General features: G+C 37.6%; 1 protein-coding gene across 1 annotated transcript in view; it reads left to right on the top strand.

Moving 5' to 3' along the window:
• Window positions 1-2,520: 2,520 nt before the first annotated feature.
• LOC122578036 (carboxypeptidase N subunit 2-like) overlaps window positions 2,521-20,578 on the top strand; it is a 37,180-nt gene continuing 19,122 nt past the window's right edge. Inside the window, exon 1 of the mRNA XM_043749898.1 lies at window positions 2,521-3,942. The gene's annotated coding sequence lies outside the window, so the exon portion shown is untranslated. The remainder of the gene's footprint in view (window positions 3,943-20,578) is intronic.

Raw genomic sequence — 20,578 nt, 5'->3', positions numbered from 1 at the left:
ATCGAATAATATTGACCGATATTGTTTTCTTTAATAGCTAATAAACCTAAGAAGTTATTTTATCGATACAGTTACATATAAATTTCTTTTGTCAATAAGATAATAGATATATGATGCTAATTGCATTAGTGTAATATTTTTGCATCAATTGTCGTAACACAACAAAGGTGCGCATATATTGAATGTCTGTAGAGGACAATGGGAAATCGATATGGCTTGGATGTGGTACGTGTCACTCGTACGTCTGAAAGCGTTTGTTCACGTAGTCAATGCGTGATTGAGTGATGAGTGCAGCACGTCGAATTCTGAAGAATTGCATTCGGTAGAATTGGAAGCGGAGGTCAGGCATTACGCCAGCATTGCGAAATGTCGGGAATAGGGATCTCATGATCTTGACTAGGAACAACGACCTGCCAGTCCCACTCGTATTTCTACGGCAAATGAGAGAGAGAACATTGATTAACTTTGCAATTGACATTAGGTTTCTCGATAACGTGGCTTTGAATTATTGCCTAAGATTAATATTGCCCTTACAACAAGCACGTCATGATGTTGACTTCATTTTTCCAAGTTCCAAACGAAAGGATTACGAAAACATCGAACATATATATTTAATGGCATGTAACATGTTTCTTTCTTTCGTAATTAACAACTGGAAATGTTACGTACAGCGTTCGAAGTCTAAATGTTTTTGCTAGAACTAATAAGTGCTTCGTATGCATTTTATATTTTACAATCGTTTGTGCTAGTATTTTATATAATTAGTTTTATTTATATATATGTTTATTTATAGTAATAAATTTTATTGGGAAATTAAAAGTTTCAGTAAATATAACATATTGTTACAATGTTTAAAAATGTCGTATTTAAAATCTTTTATGACTGTTTTATTTTGCTTTAATAATTCAATTTATTTTATAAAAAGAAAAGAGAGAATGCAAGAAATATAGCTTACTTAAGAGAAACTTAAATATAACTTCGAACGCCGTCTTGACGTATTCATATACTCATACTAATGAATTAAAAATGTTTAAGCAGTAATATATATATACACATATAATAAATATATATATATTTGGTCAATAATTTTATCTCGTACTATTTGACTCCTCGTAGTATATAGCCTGTCGTGCGCGTTTAAAAACAGATCTTTGCGTATATTTCACTTAATATTATCATGTTTATTCATAATACACTAATATAATTATCAAAGCTTTAAGGTCATTACATTGACTTCTGCTTTCATTTATATGTATTCAATAATTAAAAGTTAGCATAAATATCTTTGCGGAGACTAACATTTATTCTATACCTTTGACGTTTTCTTTCTTTATTTTGTCATTTTTAATATTATGTACGCAACAATTTGACAATATAATAACATAATCCGAATTGTGCATCGTATTCTGTTATTTCTCCTCTTACTTATATAATTAAAAAATCTACTGTAATTAATATCATTTTTAATATTTTTGATTCATTATTGATGAATTTGAGATTTGCTGATCTCAAATACATATAAGTCAATTGTAACTCATAGAGAAAATACGTATATAATGTATAATCTGTATATGTGTAATCATGAAAAAGAAACAAACGGTAACTTTATCGACGCAATGAAAATACATATTCATTTGATATGTCGGATCACCAGGTGGCGCTGACTATCTCGATCAGATGTATTCAAATCATTTTTTCATCGGCAGAAAGGATAAGTTCCTTTTAATTATTTTAATCACAGAGGAAAAGTGGGCATTTACCTAAGCGTTACAGTAGAAGAATAAACTATCATTTATCTCTTTTTTTCACAACACATGTATTCTTTGCTATCATAGAGGATAATTAGCAAAAGTATGATTTCATATCATACGATCTGCAGCGAAACAAGAGTAAATGAGTAGGAGGTAACCTTTCGACATGTACGCGCCTCGGTGATCTCGGTGAATTAAAACGATAGCCGGTATCGCATGAATGTATCAAATTTAATTAAACCGAGTCACGTTAACGTTTTACTACTGCAAGAATCAGAATGGCGATTATTCTTCTGCTTATAGATTTATGCCGGAATTATAATCGTGAATTCCGTATATTTTTTGGCGCTTATATTCCCCTGAAATTATGTGAGAATGACTTTGGCAAACGGCCAACGTTCCGCGGACTGTGCGGAGACAACATGTACGGAGCAACGAACTTTAGGAAGCATCACTTCGGACAAGATTCTTTCTAGTCGTCCAGATTTTTAATCGTACAACTTATTGGCAAAATACGATGCTTCCATTTTCCTCTTCCAATTTCAATTATTGTAGGTTATGTTAAGCAAATAGTGTAGATAATTTTCTTGCCTTCTTGCTTATTGCAATAACAATAATTAGTAATCAATTTCTCAAGAATTATACAAACATCACTAGATTACAAAGAAACAATCATGAAAATTGTTTTTGAGATTACCATCGTTTTCGATAAGAAACCAAAGATTTCGCTTAACCACCGGTTATTAGAGGCATTGTTCCTCCAACGGAAGCGAGAAACTGCCTCGGGTCATAATATTCCCGGTGTACACGTTACGAATGTGTGAAGAGATAAAGTATTCTCAGTAGTGTGCTCGGAAACATTCTTAACATGGCACGCGAGCAGCCGTAGCCACGAGTATTCAGTTAATTCCACGCAAGTGGTTGCTTTTGTGCCATCAGCGGCGTAACGGCATTGTTGCGATAAAATGAAATTACTCGTATGCGAGTATCATCAAGCGACGTTGAAACTCTTCAATGGAATGATCGTAAGGCGGCTGTGGCTGTAATTCAAGCCGCGACGTGCATCGTTCTTTAGGCAGGACCGATTGCATCGATTTCCCGCGACGCAGCGGTCGATTTTGAATTGTAATTACCGCATTCATCTCGCGTAGCACGTAGCACGCTTAAGCACGCTGCAACGGCAACATACATGCCGCATCCCGGTGCATCTACATAGATGTAATCCGTGGACCGGTAACTTTGTTGGAAGTAATTTTCGCCGAGTAAGAATAATTTCGTGTTCACACGTCGCTTGGAGCTTTCGTCAGTCGAAGTTAGGGCGCTGCCTAGGCTGGAGGTTAGGGTTGGCTGGAGTCGAGAGAGGAGCCATGGAGGTTTGGGGTTAACGGTATGGTGGTACTGGCGACGACGGTGGTGGTGGTGGTGATGGTGGTGATGGTGGTGGTGTGGTATGGTAGTGGTGGTGGAAATGGTGGTGGTGAGAGAGCAACTGCGCAGATCCCAAAGTCTTTCAGCCGCGAGTACGTAGGCAAACTCCGATTCAGTAAGGACTGACTGTTCCCGTTTGCAGTGCAGCTCGAAATCTCAGGGAGAAACCGCGGTCTTTCGTCCTCTCTTTTTCCTTCTCTTTCTCTTTCTGTCTCTGTCTTCCTATCTTTCTATCTACTCTGTCTTTGTTTTCCGTCTGTACCATCCTACTCTAGCCATCCACTCTGCTTCTCTCGCGTCTTTTGTTGTTAGTTCCTCTCACCGCGGCAAAGTACGTGCTTAACTTTTTCCGTTTGACCGACTGTCTGTCTGTCTCTGACACGAAGTTCATGGCACGAACTACTGTTTCGATTCTTTTTCGAAGCCAGTCCGGTACACGCTAGATTGCTGTTCGCGGACCAATGTACTACACGAGCGAGCGGGGCTCGTGTCTCGCGCAAATTCCGACTGTTCCCCATGGTTAGTCACGTGGCTGGCCAGTGATTCGAGGAAATCTGGTTGGCTTCGTTTCGGGATACCGTATGAACGGTGCGTTCCGGATGAAAGGTGCGTGTGCCAGTTGATCAACGCTCGTTCGACCGTTCGACTCGGCTCGTACAACTCGGAATCGAAGTCCCGAGGACGTGTGTGCAAAATCGACGGTGGACCGCAGGTCGATGTGCACAACTCTGGAGAGACGTACTGAAACTCCACGTCTGTCGGTGTAAGTATACCTAGCCACCCTTTTCTTTCACGCTGACAATGAGTCACGGATGTATCCGCCTCTGGCGGCGAGTCAGCTGTACGCCAAATGAAACGATTGTTTTTTTTTCTCACGTAATCATATAAAATAAATTTATACGTGTTCTGTTTAGTTAAATGTAGTTGTAATTCTATTTCGTTGGCTTCTTTTGTTACTAAGAGTGTATTTATATGGTTCCAAAAGACCTCAAAGCAATCGTTTGCCAAAGAATAGTTCAAAGTTAAAGACTAATTTATAGAAAATCGAACTACGAAATTTTTGTACATGTTAGAAACAATTGTTGAGTTGAATGTAATTATAAGTAACTATTTATTTCTCCCGTTACAAAGGGCGTATTTATACGACCTCAAAGGTAATCATCAATAACTATTTACTAAAGAACAGTTAGTATTTATTTGCCTCAACGGAAATTATTTGTCAAAATTATTTGTTATATACATTTTCTTTAGTATAGAATCATCTTTATTTACATTTACATCCATTATACTATAATTAATTATACGAATATATTTTTATTATATTAACAAAAATAATTTCAACTTGCATCGAATAGTACTGTGGTAAAAGAGTTAACAACTTATTATCACATTATAAATTATTCATTCTTTCCATTGAAGATTTGAATTAATTGTTATAAGAGATTAATTATACTTTATCTCTTTTCCCTAGCGTATTTTAATGTATCGGCTACATACGTAGATCTATCCCCTCGTAACGACCTTTCAGAGCCATTAACTTATTAAAACATTAATAATCATGTAATATACATTATACGATGGTAGAATGATTTATAAAATTAATTTTCATATGATAGTGTCCACAAATAGGACGTTTCATCCCCTACATGATAACCAACGGCAAAATTCGATTCAGCAACACCTGCCGGAGCAGGGCGTCGATATTTTATTCGAGAAACAAACCCTCGCTGCATCGACGACGCGATTAAGATCTCCTTAACCGACGGCAATTTTCGATGAACGATCAAACAGGCGCGGGAACGAATATTATTACCAGGCAAAGGTTAATATGATTTCGCAAAAATCTGTGGTCACAAAAGCCGGCACGGTTCAATGGTTTATCGTTAAACGTGAATATAACTGCAGGCAACGGGTGAATCGAGCCAGCTAGTCACCGATTCCGTGGACTGTTAAATATATTACATCGCTTCTATTGCGAGAAAACATATAAACTCGAACTTCATAATTATTATAATTTCCTGACCCGTTTTGCGCATAGATTGAATTGATATTGTTAGTAAAATTCTGCAAGTTATAAATACTAATAAATACTATTACATAACGGTAACTACAAAAGTACTGCAATAGTTAATTTTAGCAAGATAATTGGGGGGATCGTAACAAAAGCGAATGAAAAATGATAAAAATTATTTATGCAGCATATGTCTATAATCTAAAACCTGACACTTGTCGATTCACTAAATTTACTAGTCAGTAAATTATTGTGCAAGAGAGCTCCGATATCGAGTGAGTGGAAGAGGGGATGGTCGACCGTGCAGGGGGATGGAGATATACTTCTAATCCTGATAACTCTCTTTCACAGGGGTGGAACCCGTTAATGAAATGCACCCTTACCCCGTTCTCTGGATATTACTATTTTTCCATGGAAAAGCCGACCGAAAATATTCTTGGCGATTATTAACATCGGCTTATATCGCGCTGCCAGGTATTAAATACGCGACGGAATGCGCGTTTTCGACCTTCCCTTTCTTCCGTCCTTCGCGTTGTCTCTTCCCCTTTTTCATTAATCCCTCCATGGAATTAAATTGTTGCCCGTGTTACATGGTGGTTAACGGGAAAATCGGTGAAATTAGAGGACTTTGGCGCGGTGACTCCCTGAGACGATGGTCCTCCAAGTAGTCTCGGCGAAGTTCATAAATCATGCGTGCGTTCGCTTGCTCCTCATCGACAAACACTTGCACCCGTGCCACTTCTGGTTCGAATGTCTGATTAATAATGTCCGATGTGTACTCTATGCGAAGCAAATTGCCTTGGTCTCGCGGAATTGCGTTTAATATCGCGACGGGAAGGTTCTCCCCTTCCGGCCACCGATCTTCATCGTCGAACATGCTCGTCCTATTGTTTGCCTTTCTTGCTCACCGTCTATTTGGGCCTCGTTCTTTACTTGGAAACAATTAGACGTAATGTTTAATTAAATAATGGAAATGCTACATAAAAATAAAACATTTTGTTATAGTATTTTTAAAGGCTTCTATCTTTCCTATATTTTTCTAAGATTTTTACGGGAAATGAAACGATTTGTGGATACGTAAATATTTGATTTTTAATACATGGCCACTACTGTACGACTAGAGACATTTTTTTCTACGCGAAAAAAAATAAATCCACAAGGTAGAATAAAATTTTGTCAGGTTCGATGATATCGCGAATTAATTTCTCTGTATATTTGTATTATTTTTTATATTTCCTACGTTTGATAATTGGCAAGGTATCAAGTGATTCACTTTTGCAATTCGTTTTATTAGTTCAACAGTGTAATCGTTTTAAGGAGATTTTATTGGGATTTCTGGGTTTGATATCGCTCGATTTTTATCTATGGAATCGCATTAAATTCATCGTTCATTGCAATCACGATTGTCGAACAATTAAAAGGAAAAATATGAATTTGATACTTGTAAAAATAAAAAAACAAAAATGAAATACATAAAAATGCATTTATTGAGAACGGTTCTTGGGAAGCACTTCAACTTTCCTTTAAAATCATTTTTTATATCGATAATCGTACATTCTACATCTTTATGTTTGACGCTCGATTAATTTTCTTTATACTGTAAACATAAGGATAAAACTGATGCATTTATTTAAGAACACCCCCAACAAATTGTAAGAGATATTTTGAATTTTATCTCTTAATTTATTATCGTAGAAGAATAATCTATGGTAAATAATCGCTTTTTTAAATTGAGAAACAACTTTGCTATCCACAATGTAAATCACAAAGCTTGATCACCTTAGAATTAATGAAAAATATACGAAAGTTATGGATCGTACTGATCAAACGAGATTTACAAAAAATGTACTAACACTTAACATGTAAAAAATATTCGATCGTAAACTTATGAAATCAAATAATTCTTCCAATCTGCAAATCTACCGGGAATCCATTCTGTCCAATTAAAAACAGTAAGCTCTCGTTGCAAACAAAGCCAGCAGATTTCACACAATTAAAGCGGAGGTTTGAATGCAGCGTCCGATACGATTGCTTTCGAATCGATCTCTGAGAATTGGAAGAGTCCAGAACGAGCTTTCTAGTCTCGCAATAAGACTAAAGAAACGGATTCAAGGTATGATTATCTGGAATCTCGCGCTTGTTTCGTCGTTGATGTTTTTATCGTTAGAGGTAAAATACGATGAAAATACGGGGAACCGAGGAATGAGATAAAAATTGCGAAACAGCCCCCCGAGAAATTTTAATAATCACGAGGGATATCTGCCCTGGCTACTTTTTCGAACCCGGAATGGTCGATCGACTTCCAACTCACTCGTGGTAAATCACACAACTCTAACACCTGGCCTCTGTGTGTTCTTCGCTCATGGATGAACGCATTCGCCTCGTGCACGCTCTGCACTCTGATTAGTTTCCTCCTGGTTGGAGAAAAGGTATTCCTGAGAGCGATCGCATTTAAAAACTGTGGCCTGTAAAAATGGGCCACAAATGCGCTGGGCAAAAAGGCCCGAAGGGGGCGAGATGAAAGTGCACCGAGACAGTTTATGTCCGCGTAGGAATTTTCGCAGCTTCCAACCGAGCGATAGCGCCGTGTTGCATCCGGCAGAGAGGGATGAAAGGAAGAAGCGTTTTCACTATAGTTATAAACGTAGGATGGAATAGATGTATCGTGGCTTCTTCTTACGCCGTGTATTCAACGTTGTTCGTAAACAGTGTGACGATTGTCAACATTCAATGACCACTCTATGATTTTCTTACGAACACTGCTTGTAGACACATATACAGTTTTCGAAATTTATAAAAATATATTTTATGTATCTACTACACAGTATTTACAAGTATTTTGGTATAAACGCTTTGGGGGGCGAAAATTCTCTTCCATTTTGTGAATCGATTAGAAATCGGGTAATGCTTTGTTGAAAGGATTTTAGTTTGTCGAAAAGGTCGCAAGGTGAATGCTATTACTTGTTTTTTATTCAAGATATAAATTTTCTTTGTTTGCGCTGTTGGAAATGAAGGAGGTTTTGATGGATGTATTTAGCCATTGTCGAGTTTTACGAGAATGAAAACGAAAAAAGAGAATAGGATTTCAATGGTGTTTGATACAGGATCAGGAAGATTTGTTGGAAAGGTATCGGAAATTTGTAGTTGATTGTTCAAGATTTATTGGTAAATACAACGGTATAGGGCGCCAAGGGTATTTAAAGTGTCATAGGATTTGCCATCTATGATACTCTTTTCTCGATAACTTTCATAAAAAATTCCAAGTGCAAAAAAATAACATTGATTGAACTTATACTGTTCTCATAAAAAAACTAGTTCAAGGTACTTATATACTGAAATACAGACAACTTTTGACAAATAACAAAGATACGTAATTTTATAACTCGTCTGTATCTTCAGGCGATACGCAATAAAAAAGCAGAACAGCAATAAAAAGGACCGGTCTTCAGAGAAAATCTGATTGCATCTTTTTTGCACGTGTCCGTTCGTAAACTCAATTATTCGTTCCTTTGTCGACTTGATCGAAGAACAAGAGGGGCGTGGAAAAAAGAAATACCGGCGGCGGCGGTAAGGGATGTAAGTAGCAAGGAAGTCCACCTGGTGTCCCTTGATGCATCCTCGTTGGAAGGCATTTGCTTGTGGCTATTGACGCCGCCTCGCCTCTCGACCGGAGAGGAGATTGTATTCTCGCGAGCGGTCGAATTAAGCGGTCGTAGGGCGCGAAGCACGGTGGAAAAGCCGGAGGGCTATAAATACAAGGATAGGGGAGGGTAGGTGAAACGGAGGTGGAGAGACAGTGTCCTCGGCACAATGCGTGCCGCACCAATCCTATTTTCAGAGATACACATCTCTCCCTCCATTCGAACGGAGAGAAAAAGCGCGAGACAGAAATGAGAGCGGGAAACTTGGAAAGAGAGAGAGAGAAAGAGAAAGAGAGAAAGAGAGAGTGAATAGAGGACACGAAGAAATAGAGGATGGATAGGGACATAACCGCTTTATCCCCGCGTCGAATCGTTTCTTCGAGGTGGCTGCAGCTGTCTCGACGCTTCTTTAAAGTCCATCTTTCTCTGACTTCAACATCCGATCCCCGGGAACATTAGAAATGTAGAGTACGCGATCAAGGATGCCGAAATCGTCGTTTCCGTCCCCGAGACACCCGTTCAATCGCTCTTAATGGCTTTCAGTGCACGCCACGCGATTCGTTTCCGTTTTTCATGGACGTGAGTATTTTCGTTCGTGCGTACGGGCATCGAATTCTTCGGAGCAAGCTACAGATTGACGCTTGCAACGTGAATTTTATTAAAGCATACAAATTAACGATAAATTAATGATTAGAGGAGGAGCTTATGTTCATTTCATCAAATCATGCTTTGGTAAGCTTGCTTCTTTGTGTAATATTTTGAAGCAAATGAACATATATAGACACGTAAAAAGAAAAAACGATTTCTTAGCACCTAAAATACCGCACCTGTTGTTCATGGAATGTCTTCAAATAGCTAGCAGTCTCTTTTATAGAAGGAAGTCTTTATCAAGAGGGACAGAACGAACGACTTCATAATTGAAATTATTTCCACGTCGGTGTTGTGGGTGAGATCTCGTTCCGTAACAGATTTCGCTGTTTTCACTTGTCTTTACGTCCATGTTACACATGTACACACACGTAGCTCGTTCATTCACGCGTGCACACAGGCACACGTAAATACACGTGAGAAGCTCGATAAGGGAAGATTTATCGGCGAACTTGCCGTATATAGAGAACGTACACATACGTTTTAACTGTTACGGCAGTTCGCAGCCACTTTTCGCTGCTGGTGTCCTACGATTTAAGTTTCAGGAGAACGGCAAAGGCGGACGAGGATAGGTTCTCCCGTTGGTGAACTTGTACCTTGCACTTCAACATTATGAACGACACTTTGAAGGGCGGATATCGTGTTTGCCTTTGTTACCAACTTTGTTTGCCGACTGGCTTTGTTTACAGCCCTCTAGGTGGTAGGTCACGGCTCAGGAAATCCACTTGAGAAAGATTTCTTTTGTCTACGGCAACTGCGCCATTAATTGACTCGGGGACCCACAACAAACGAGTCTCCGCGTATTCTACCCCCGTGGAACAATGCGATTACTTACCACACGACCAACAACATTGTGGAATCGAACAAAGGAATCGGAAAGAATCTCATGGGAACATACGCCCTGATAGTCAATAAAATAGCCGCGAGCAACGTACATCTTGCGGTTTTGTAAATTAATCGTTCGCTCTAATACGATCTTTTTTGGAGAGAAGGGTGCTTTCTTCTCTTGTTTTCTTGGGGCTTCAAGATGGTGCGTTGTGCATTGTAGACGATTGTTCAGCCAGCACGTGAATCTTTAAAGGTATGTAGCTGATAAAATTCGTCATGTTGAATGTTCGTACATTAGTGATGGAGAAATGGTGGGATTGAAGTATTGTTTCAGGGCATAGTAGAATTTGTTGATCGTTGGAAGGTCGATAACCGAAATGCTGATTATACGAGTATCAATTGTTCAAAGTAAATAAGCGAACTATGCATGCGTACATTTATTTATAAATATAGCAGTGCTATTTTTCAGCATATCGTAGAAAATTAGTACTATCGAAACTAGTACTTTGTAACTTTATGACACTGGGAATTTCTTCGTATTTAAATACAATTAGGGAGTTCTCAACAAAATTTTCCAGTAAACAATTTACATAAAAAACATGGAAACGTAAAATTCAGCTAAAAATCCCATTAAAATCCAGCGACTATATACGTAAAAGCAACATACATTGTATTCGCAAAGTCATAAATTCATATTTAACGCGATAGTAAAAACCGAAGCGGTAAAAAGCCCGCCGGTATTCCGGCTTTGGGCCGCAAAAAAACTAAGACGCGCCACCGTTGTCAGATAACGGAAAATAGAAGTTGCTTGTTTCGCTCGTATTGCGAAACGTCAAACGCAACAATGGGGCATTAACGTCTAAAAGCGGGACAGCAATGAAAGATAGTAATTATTTGATAATAATCGACGATATCCATCGACTATCTGTCTACGATGTGTCGTTTACGCGACAGCATTAAAAGGGGAAGAAGCAACGCGTTTAATCTCCGGTTTCCCGTAACCGCAACAAACTAATCAAACAGCCCACAAAATACACCTGTAATTGGATCCACTGCATCCTGACTGACAGATGGAGGGTATTCCCTGTTTCGTATGAAAATAGATAGCAAAAAAAGAAAGGGAAAAGAAGAGGAGAATGGAAGATTCTGAAGGCGAGAGACAGGAAGTTCTCGGGAAGACAGGAAACAAAGTGCGGTGAGGATGGCAACAGAGGGAGAAAGTTTGTAGTTACACTTTTAAGACGAAGGCACACCAAGATTTTCTACTGCTTCAGTCATGGAATTTGTCTTATTAGATGTTTAAGACTGTCCACTTGGACGTGTTTAGTAATAGTATGAACAGAAAAAGGTTCAGAGTCATGATTTTTATATTTATAATTGGTATGATATGAATTTTATACTAATGGAAGAAATTATAGTTAGCTAATTACTTTCTAATTTAGTTATAACTTTTCATATTTTTATCCGAAGTTACTGAGTTGAATAAGGGGAGAAATATTTGTTTGGTAGTTAATTTGTTATGACTTTGATACTGTTATTCAGTTTTAACGAATTAAATAAAGAAATGAAATTTATCCAACATGAATACCAAAGAGGAATTATATTTGCATCTTTAAAGTGATAATCAATTCGTTACGCTTTTTTACACTTACAATCTCATTCTGAAATGTACATGAAACGTGAAATGAAACATGAAATTTACATGGAAATGAATCTTAACTTTTCACATGACAGCTAATCTATTAAAGAAGAAATTTCAGGAAAAATTTATTACGGTAATATATCAGGAAAACAACACGTCATATTAATTCGCAGAAAGAACCGGGCAGAAAAGCTGTTCGCCGAAAGGATTTACCATCACCCAATTGTACATAACTCAAACGTTATAGCTTCATTTTTATACATCGGCTTACTTCGAAACACGAAGTAACGACATTGTAACATTTACCGAATTAAACCGGCTCTCTAACACCCATAGCTTCCCTCATCGTAATTTTTTCGTCATACAAACGCTTCCGTTCCCCGCTGTAAATCACAGCGTGGAACGTCGTACGCGTGAACGTTCCTATATTTCATTGCCGATAAAAACTGGACTTATCGAGCGTAGAATAAAAACGAAGAAAGGGGAAAAAGGAAACGAGAGAAAATCACCCAGGGAATTAACATTCGGGTCGTAAAGTAAATCATACGGCGTAAAATTAGGGGTCGTTAAAAACTCCTCCCTCGAAACGTTCGGGCGATACATGGAAAAAATGGCTGGACGATGAAACACGATAAATCCGTGACTTCTAGACCACTCGGATTGCATACACCGTGGATCTAAATTCGTGGTACAGGTGAAATCAGACAGATTCTATAGATGAAAGTGAGACGAAAATAATTCCACGTGTACGTGAATTTCTATAATTGCCAATTAGACAAAAATAAACAATTGATAGAATATTGTCCTATATGCAAAAACAAGTTAAAAGTGTAATTGTTTCGTTTAAGGTCTTGTTGTGAAGAAAATAAAGTTTGAATATGTTTATACGTACTAAACATGTTTTTAAAAATTAATTTTCTCGAGAACGAGTTTGAACGAATAAATTCTGTTCTACATCTCTGATTTATTTTTGCATACAGAATAACCTCCTATGGATTGTCTATTACTAGTTACATATAGTTAAGAATTAGACAAATTCACGCCATAAAATTTCTCTAATTTACACGATCAGTCGAGAACCATAATATAGTGTATACAGTATACATGTTGTTCAAATAATATATAAAGCAAATAAAGAAGTTTGAATGCACAACTAACGTTGTCATCGGCGATTAATTAGCCGTGTCTCACAATGGGGTGCGTACCGTACCAATTATATCGCGGTTGTATTAGTACTGTTTTTCGTTCAGGCTTCGTGGCCTGTTGCGATCGAAACGCCGCTAAATAATTCAACAATATAGTTGCAGCGATACCAAGCTAGCACACGCTGGCTGATAAAGAGTTGAAAATCACGGAACGGGTGGAAAAAGGTGATTTTTTCAGCGGGAAGCCGGCCGCGAGACTATCGATTGCGTCTTGAAACACGCGTACGACGACACGCGGAGCGGATTACGCCGGAAAGACGCGTCGCGATCGCGTTACCATGCAAACCAACTTAGCACTCTGTCTGTGCGGCGGCATTTTCGATCTCTCAACGCAGCAGGATGTCGTAAATATTTGTTGTTCGATGGAAAAAAGAGAAGAAGGATAAAAGAGCAACGATTCTTTCGTGGAATGAGGGTCGTGATTAATATTCATTAGAAATGGGGAAAAAAAGGACAAAGGAGAGAAATATAATAAAAGGGAAAACAGGGGGGCAAACGAGGAGAAGGATAGAGGCGACCACTGAAAGAGGCACTCGCGCGTCGACAATAAAAATGATATCGCGCACAGTATGAAAAGCAAAGGGTGTGACTGGTGGACGACGGAGGTGGTGGTCGTAGTACGAGCATGCAGCCGGCTCGAGAGAGGATGAACGAACCGGGAACTCACGCGGATTCTCTACGGGTATCTTTAATATCTTTAATCCACACCCCTACGCGGGAACGCTGAACGGAGGAAGTATGCATGTGCACAGGGAGCACCCCGTGCTATACATCGTACGAGAGAGCTCGTAGACATGCTCACGAGGGGTGAGCTCCTCTGTGTTTGAGCTACGCAGGCGCGGTTTATCGACTACCGCATATATATACACGGAAGCAGAGAGAAAGAGAGAAAAGAGCGAGAAAAGCGTTTCGTTTCGTTTCGTTTCGTTTCGTTTCGCAGTAACCCGAACAATTTCTCTGGCCATGCAGGATCCTCCTCTCTCTTCTCTTTGTTCGTCCAGCGTTCGTCTCGGCTCCGGATATTTGTCCGGATTGCAATTGCACGGGGCTTTTTCCTACTCGTTTTCCACCTCCTCGTGGGACACCACGCTTCTCCGCCTTTGCTTTCTTCGGTCGTTCTTCTAATGCTCTCGCCTATTTCCCCTGTTCTTTTTCGGTATCCTTCTTTGCTACCTCCAACACCACTCTTTCCTCGGTTTTACGCGACGTTTTCCTTCCTCTGGCATCGTCTCGATCTCCGCGTAAAGCAATATTTCACAGAGAATGGACGCGAAGTCCAACCAAGAGTTTACGATACTGCGGTAAAATCGTTTCGAGATGCTCGATGACCGATCAAGCGGCGGCATCCTTTCTCGAAATACGAACCGAATAGAGGTAGCTATCTGCTTGGTTTTTTGCCAGAGTCTACGTATATACAGGGTGTTCTGTAAACAGGAGGGGGATGAACAATAATATCACGTGTTCTCTCTTATTTAATACAATAAACACAAACGTAAATAAAAATACTAATCTACAAAGGAATCCCTTAATACTCAGACAAATATTCAAACTTAATTTTCTCTAAAACAAAATCACGTGTAAAAAAAGATGTCTTCTACGTTTTCTGCTTATTTTTTAAATTACCTTTTCCCATTTGTATCACCAGTTAAAAGACAATCTGTATACATATAGATACAAACGCGTGTTAGAGAGAATGAGTCGCGAACATCGCGCATCCAGTCCTTTTCTTTCGAGACCATTCGCATCCCCTGGCTCTATCAGGATACCAATTTCGCTCGAGTTCCACGCAGGGCTGATGTCGAGTCTCGTGATTTGCATAATTTTCTGGCAACCACTGGGAAGCATCTTCGAACGGGAGCGCGGATGACTTGGACGTCGGGGCTGAATAACGTTTTCGACGGACCTCCTCGTTCTCCCTCAGCGCGCCTGTTGATCGTTTTATGAAAATTTCATGACACGGCCATCGTGACGGGATGGGTCGTTCGACCTCCTCGTAATACCTCTTCGCTCTGTACGCGTTATAATATTCGATCTGGGTTAGAGAGGGTTCATTACGAAAATCGCCGAGGGCGATTGCCGCAATCGTGCGCGCCTTTTCGATTATATCGATATAGGATGGGCCTGTGTAAGGTATAAATCGCGCGGGAAACATCTGTCCTCCGGCGTAGAAATTCCAGCCGCCTTCCGTTCCTTCAAAAATATTGCCCTTCTCCCATGACCACTCGGTAGGACCGGTAAATTAATAGCCGTTCGGTTCGTTAAACGGCGTTAAATCTGAGGGTGTTCGCTGTCAAACCTCTTATTCGAACCTTGTAACGAGTTATCGGGGCCCATTTCGAATCGAGCAGCTGTCTCTCGAAAATGTAAATGTGCCTGTTATTTATTGTTTCCACTCCCTTTTTCTTCTTCCCCGCCTTCTTCTTCTTCTTCTTCTTTTTTCTTCGTTCAAGGGATCGTGACCATCGAAGATCGACCACATGCAGAAATTTTCCTTTTCTCCCTTCATTATTTTTATTCATTAGAAATAAGAACTGCCCCTGTTGAAAGGATTATTTTCGTTATTAGAATTCTCTCATGTCTCTCAATTTCACGAAAAAAGATGAAAAATATTAAAAGCTTCAACTTAACTAGATCGAGTTTAATTCGATGGTCAGGGAGTGCATTCTATTCTCCAGTTGTCAAGTCGAAAAAGGAAAATCCCTTACGAACAGGTGATAGACCAGGGACCAACAGGTAGGAATCCAGGTCCATCGGTGCGGGTCAAGAAATGCATAAATTAAAGTAGGGGCGCGCGCTAAAGGGTCCACTTCCCTGGCTGAGAACCTGTAATTTATTCTCGACGACTACGTCGTCGTTCAACGAGGCTAAGAGGACTATTCATTAAGACGAGCCAGCGTTTGCTTAAAGCGAGAACCGTTCTCATCTTGGTTTTACCGATTTCGCGGCTCTCGATTTGGGGCTAGTTTTTTCCTTTTTCTTTTTTTTTTTTGTTTTTTTCCTTGGCTCCTTAAGTTTTTTAACTCTCGATAATTTCGTTTGACTTGGAAGTTACACGATTCCTGTGTCTGCATTGGGTTAGGCGAAATGAACTGTTGCTAAATTTTCAGAGATATATATATATCATACTTACGAACCTGTTGGCTCATTTGATGGTCAGAAACTGCTTCAATGCGGGATTAAAAATTTATAAAATATGATTAATTTTAGTTAACTCTTTTGATTTGACTTTAACAATTTTGATTTTGACAATTAAATTTAGAATTTATAGTCTACAACCAAAGAAGAAAGTGCCGTTTATTAGCAGTATTTGCTACTAATCATTAATTGCCTATTAATTTGTACATTTTGATAAAATCATCTACCGTTACCATAAATTTACTGAAATTTGTACTAAAAAATAGTTAAGAAACCATATATTTTTCGATATATTTATATGGAACACTCATAATAGCTAGCTCGATATACCAATCGTATAATTCACTTCACATTGACTATCAGCAATGTATCTTAATTTAAAAATTAGTACGAAATAATTACATATTGGCCAGGAAGCTTATGAATCAAATCGACCTATGGGATTATAAGGGTTAATTCTAGTAAATGCAAAATCTGTTTCTGATACAGACTGTGTAACAGTGTATTATAAAGCAAACAGGCTCTGAGAATTATTACGTCTAAAATATCGATAATAATCCATGTGACAAATTAATTCGTTTTTTTTTTCACTTGATCAATTGAAATAAAGAAATACATACGTATGTTTGACGAAATATGCGTGCAAAGACCATTTATCTTCAAGGTATAAGGCATTGTGGTCTATCTATCATTATTTATGGGTCTCTACAAAGAAAGAGGAATTCATCGTATCAATCATACAATGTATCTATCGGTGTCAGAACTATAAACAGAAAGGTTATCTAAAGATGAAAGAATGCTATGAGATAATCTATGTAGCCTACCTTTAGAGATTAGGTTTAAGGAGATGAGTTCAGCTGTTTCTAAAAATGAACGGTGGATATTTATTGTACATTTTGAACATTTATTGTAGAACGAAGTTTTGTAATGTCCGATTAAATAGAACCTCTTGTTACTTTGAAACGAACAATTTTTACATTCAATATTTTTATTAAGTATTATTCTTAGTTAAGTATGTTGTTATTCAGTATTTTTATTTACCTTCATGTATACTAAGTGTCTTTAGAACTAGGTATAACCGTTTTTAAAGCTATATCTTTTAACTTTTTAATACTTATTATTACCGCGTCGTAATATTTTACCATAAAATGCCATTTTTGTGCCAACAAGCAATCTATTTATAATAATTGCCCCTATTTATTTAGAGTGAGGGAAAAGGTGAAAAGAAAATATTAGAAAAATTGTGACAGACAATTAGACCTAATTTTCGTTTTTTTTTTTCTCTCGTAAGGAAAAGAAATTCCAATCACAAAGGCTTAACTAAAGAAAGGTGTAATAGAGCGAATATTTCAAATGGATGAAACCTGCGATTTGTTTAGCCAGGAAATATCAATAACGGATACCGATCCGTTGTTGGTTTTACACGAATAACAAACAATCCCGATTTCGTGCAAAGTGTCCAATGATATTAACGTTTAATCAGTTAGTGTATACGCTAGATCTAGGGTAATTGCTATACTGGAGCATTTATAACATCGCGTTCTTTCAGTTTCGTGTACACAACGTACGTGGCTCATGCATATTCGCGTTTTAGTGATAAGCAATAACGAGCACCTTTAATTTCGCTATAGATTCGAATAAAGCGAGATAGAAAGGTATTTTCAATTCATAACGACTGTGTTTTCATTTGCATCGTTCTGTTACGTCGTAAGAGTAATAATTAGTTTCTAAATTGCAATTATGTTACGAGTGCAGTACGAGTTGCTGTTCTCTCGATGGAGATCTCGTGAATTTAAAGGGAATTTAATTTCTTTCTTTCACGTTTTGTTCCAATTCATATTGTGATGTCATCGTGAGGTAACAGATTTTAAATTAAAGTGATTAAATGAATATCTAAAATCTTACATAAATTATAAATTCAGATCGATAACTCTTGTATATCTGCTAAAACATTTATTTAATCTTTAAATCGAAATAAAATACTTTTACCTTAATCCGTGCTCGCAATGCGCGACACATTTTATATAATTTAAATGGATTTTATAGTTCGTTATAACTCATATCTCTAAATAATCTTCTATCTGTTCAAATGTGAAAAATCAAGAAACTCATAGCACATCACGCATCCATTATACCTATATCAAATTGTAATTTTCTAGTTTGCAATTCTGTGAAAATTTTGTATTTTGCTACGGAAATTCTGTACACGATTATCGACCCAAAACTTTATAACTTTTATTTCTTTTAAATACAAAGAAATATATTAGACAAATTACACTGTTCAACAAATTTTTATTTTTTTCCGATTTTGCAAACGTCAGTAGACGCGCACTTTTTTGTACAATTTTTTGAACTATACACGAGCCTGCAAACCATTTTTCTTCAATGTTACTCAATGCCCGCGTGTAATGGTCACGCGTATTTAGCGGTTTCGTTATACCGAATGGCAGGCAAGGCAACCTTTAATGTTGAGTACCACTGCCACCGCAACGTGTGTTGTCAAGCTGTTTCGTTTTTTTATTGGAATCAGAACATAATTTTCTAGCTTTTCTTGATGCTCTCTTTAGCAAAAATGTCTGTTCTATCACGTGTTATAGCTAGATTTTGTGCTGAACTTCTAATTTTTGAAATAAACTGAAAAATATAAACTAAAAATGATGCATTTTATGTGTTATTTTCACTTTTATTATTATTTAAACATATTCAAATGTTTATAATGTAATGACGATACAATATTGTAAAAGCATATAATGCCTGCAAAATTGAAAATTTGCAATCTTTTCTTTTAAATTGATTTTTTCGAAAGCTATAGGTTCTAGGAAAAACGAGATTTTTGAAGATTCGTGTTTAACTCGCAAAAGTGTTCTAATAATAGAAATATTATATATAACAAAGTAAATATTAAAAAGATATTAAAAAGTATTAAAGAGTAAACATTACATATAACAAAGATAAACCATCGAGATTTACGCAAAAATAGTTAAAAAAATAAATATAAAAATCTTTGAACAGAATCTACCTCATCTTTTGTAAATTTTATCATATTAATTCGAAAGAAATTCAAAGACTATGTACACATGTGGCAACAAAAGACGCTGAGAAAGCATAATCTTCGAGTAAATTAAATAACTCATGAGTGCCTAGCGTGTCGCATCAATTTGCATCCCGTTATTATTCCAACGGAACGATCAACTTCTGAACAACAATGTTACAAGTTCACGGACCATTAAGCGAGCAAATGAATTTTACGTACAAAGCGCGTCGTATCGCGTATACGTAGAATTTTACCCATCCCGACAACCTAGTTCGAAGTTAGTCGTCGTTTAATGACTTTTCTTTTGACGCGGCAAGAAAATGGAGCGTGTTGTGGATTATCACTCTCGTTTCGCCAAAAATTGCGCTTAATGACTTTTACTGCCGCCTCTGTGGCAACGGAGATGCCCGAATACGAGCCCAAAGCATCTATTATCTCCTTTATATTCGCTGCTGGTCAAAGATTATCATTTTTACGATGTTATATATCAAAAAATAATTTTACATACAATACATATTTTTTATACTTCGAGACTTTATATACGTAAAACTCACGTAAAAAGCGTTATATACGTAAGAAACACCCCTCCTTTATAAGTATTAGGATTCCTGCTGATCTCATGAAATACATTTCTGATAAAGTACACCAAGTTTGCGATAATCTTTCGTAGGATTTTATTTGACTAAAAATAACCTTTTTATAGAGTATACAAAGATTTTTTGCGGTGAATATATGTGATATACGCAGTGAACGTATTAAAGAGCATTCGATGACACTCGAGACGTGTAGGATGAATAGGGATCTTGTACAAATTGAGATCGCTGCCTACAAAAATTAGAACCATTCATTGCTCACATAGACAGATGCTTATTTGTCACTAGAAGAAGCGTGAAATGCGGTCATGGAGCATAATGATTCCTCCAATTTGGTAAATTGAGCCGACTGCGTTTCTTTTATATTTGTGGAGCTAAAACTCGAAGTTTTTTTAGGACGAGAGGAAGAAGCTTATGAGGACAAAAAAAATGAAAAATTTTCGAGAACGTCACGATTGTAGCGTGTGATTAATAAACTGCGAATATTTATGTAAATTAATATCTTTGCAAATTATAACAATGAAAGAGATGAAATCTAAATAGAATAGGATTTATACACATGTTGCCAAACCAGATCTTGATTATTGTACGTTGCAAAATACTCTACGTTCTTATAATTTCATATCTAAACTAATTCTTCAATTTATGGAGATATTCTGCTT

This window comes from Bombus pyrosoma, linkage group LG3, assembly GCF_014825855.1.
Source record: "Bombus pyrosoma isolate SC7728 linkage group LG3, ASM1482585v1, whole genome shotgun sequence".
NCBI lineage: Eukaryota > Metazoa > Arthropoda > Insecta > Hymenoptera > Apidae > Bombus > Bombus pyrosoma.
This window is presented reverse-complemented; position numbering and strand designations above follow the sequence as displayed.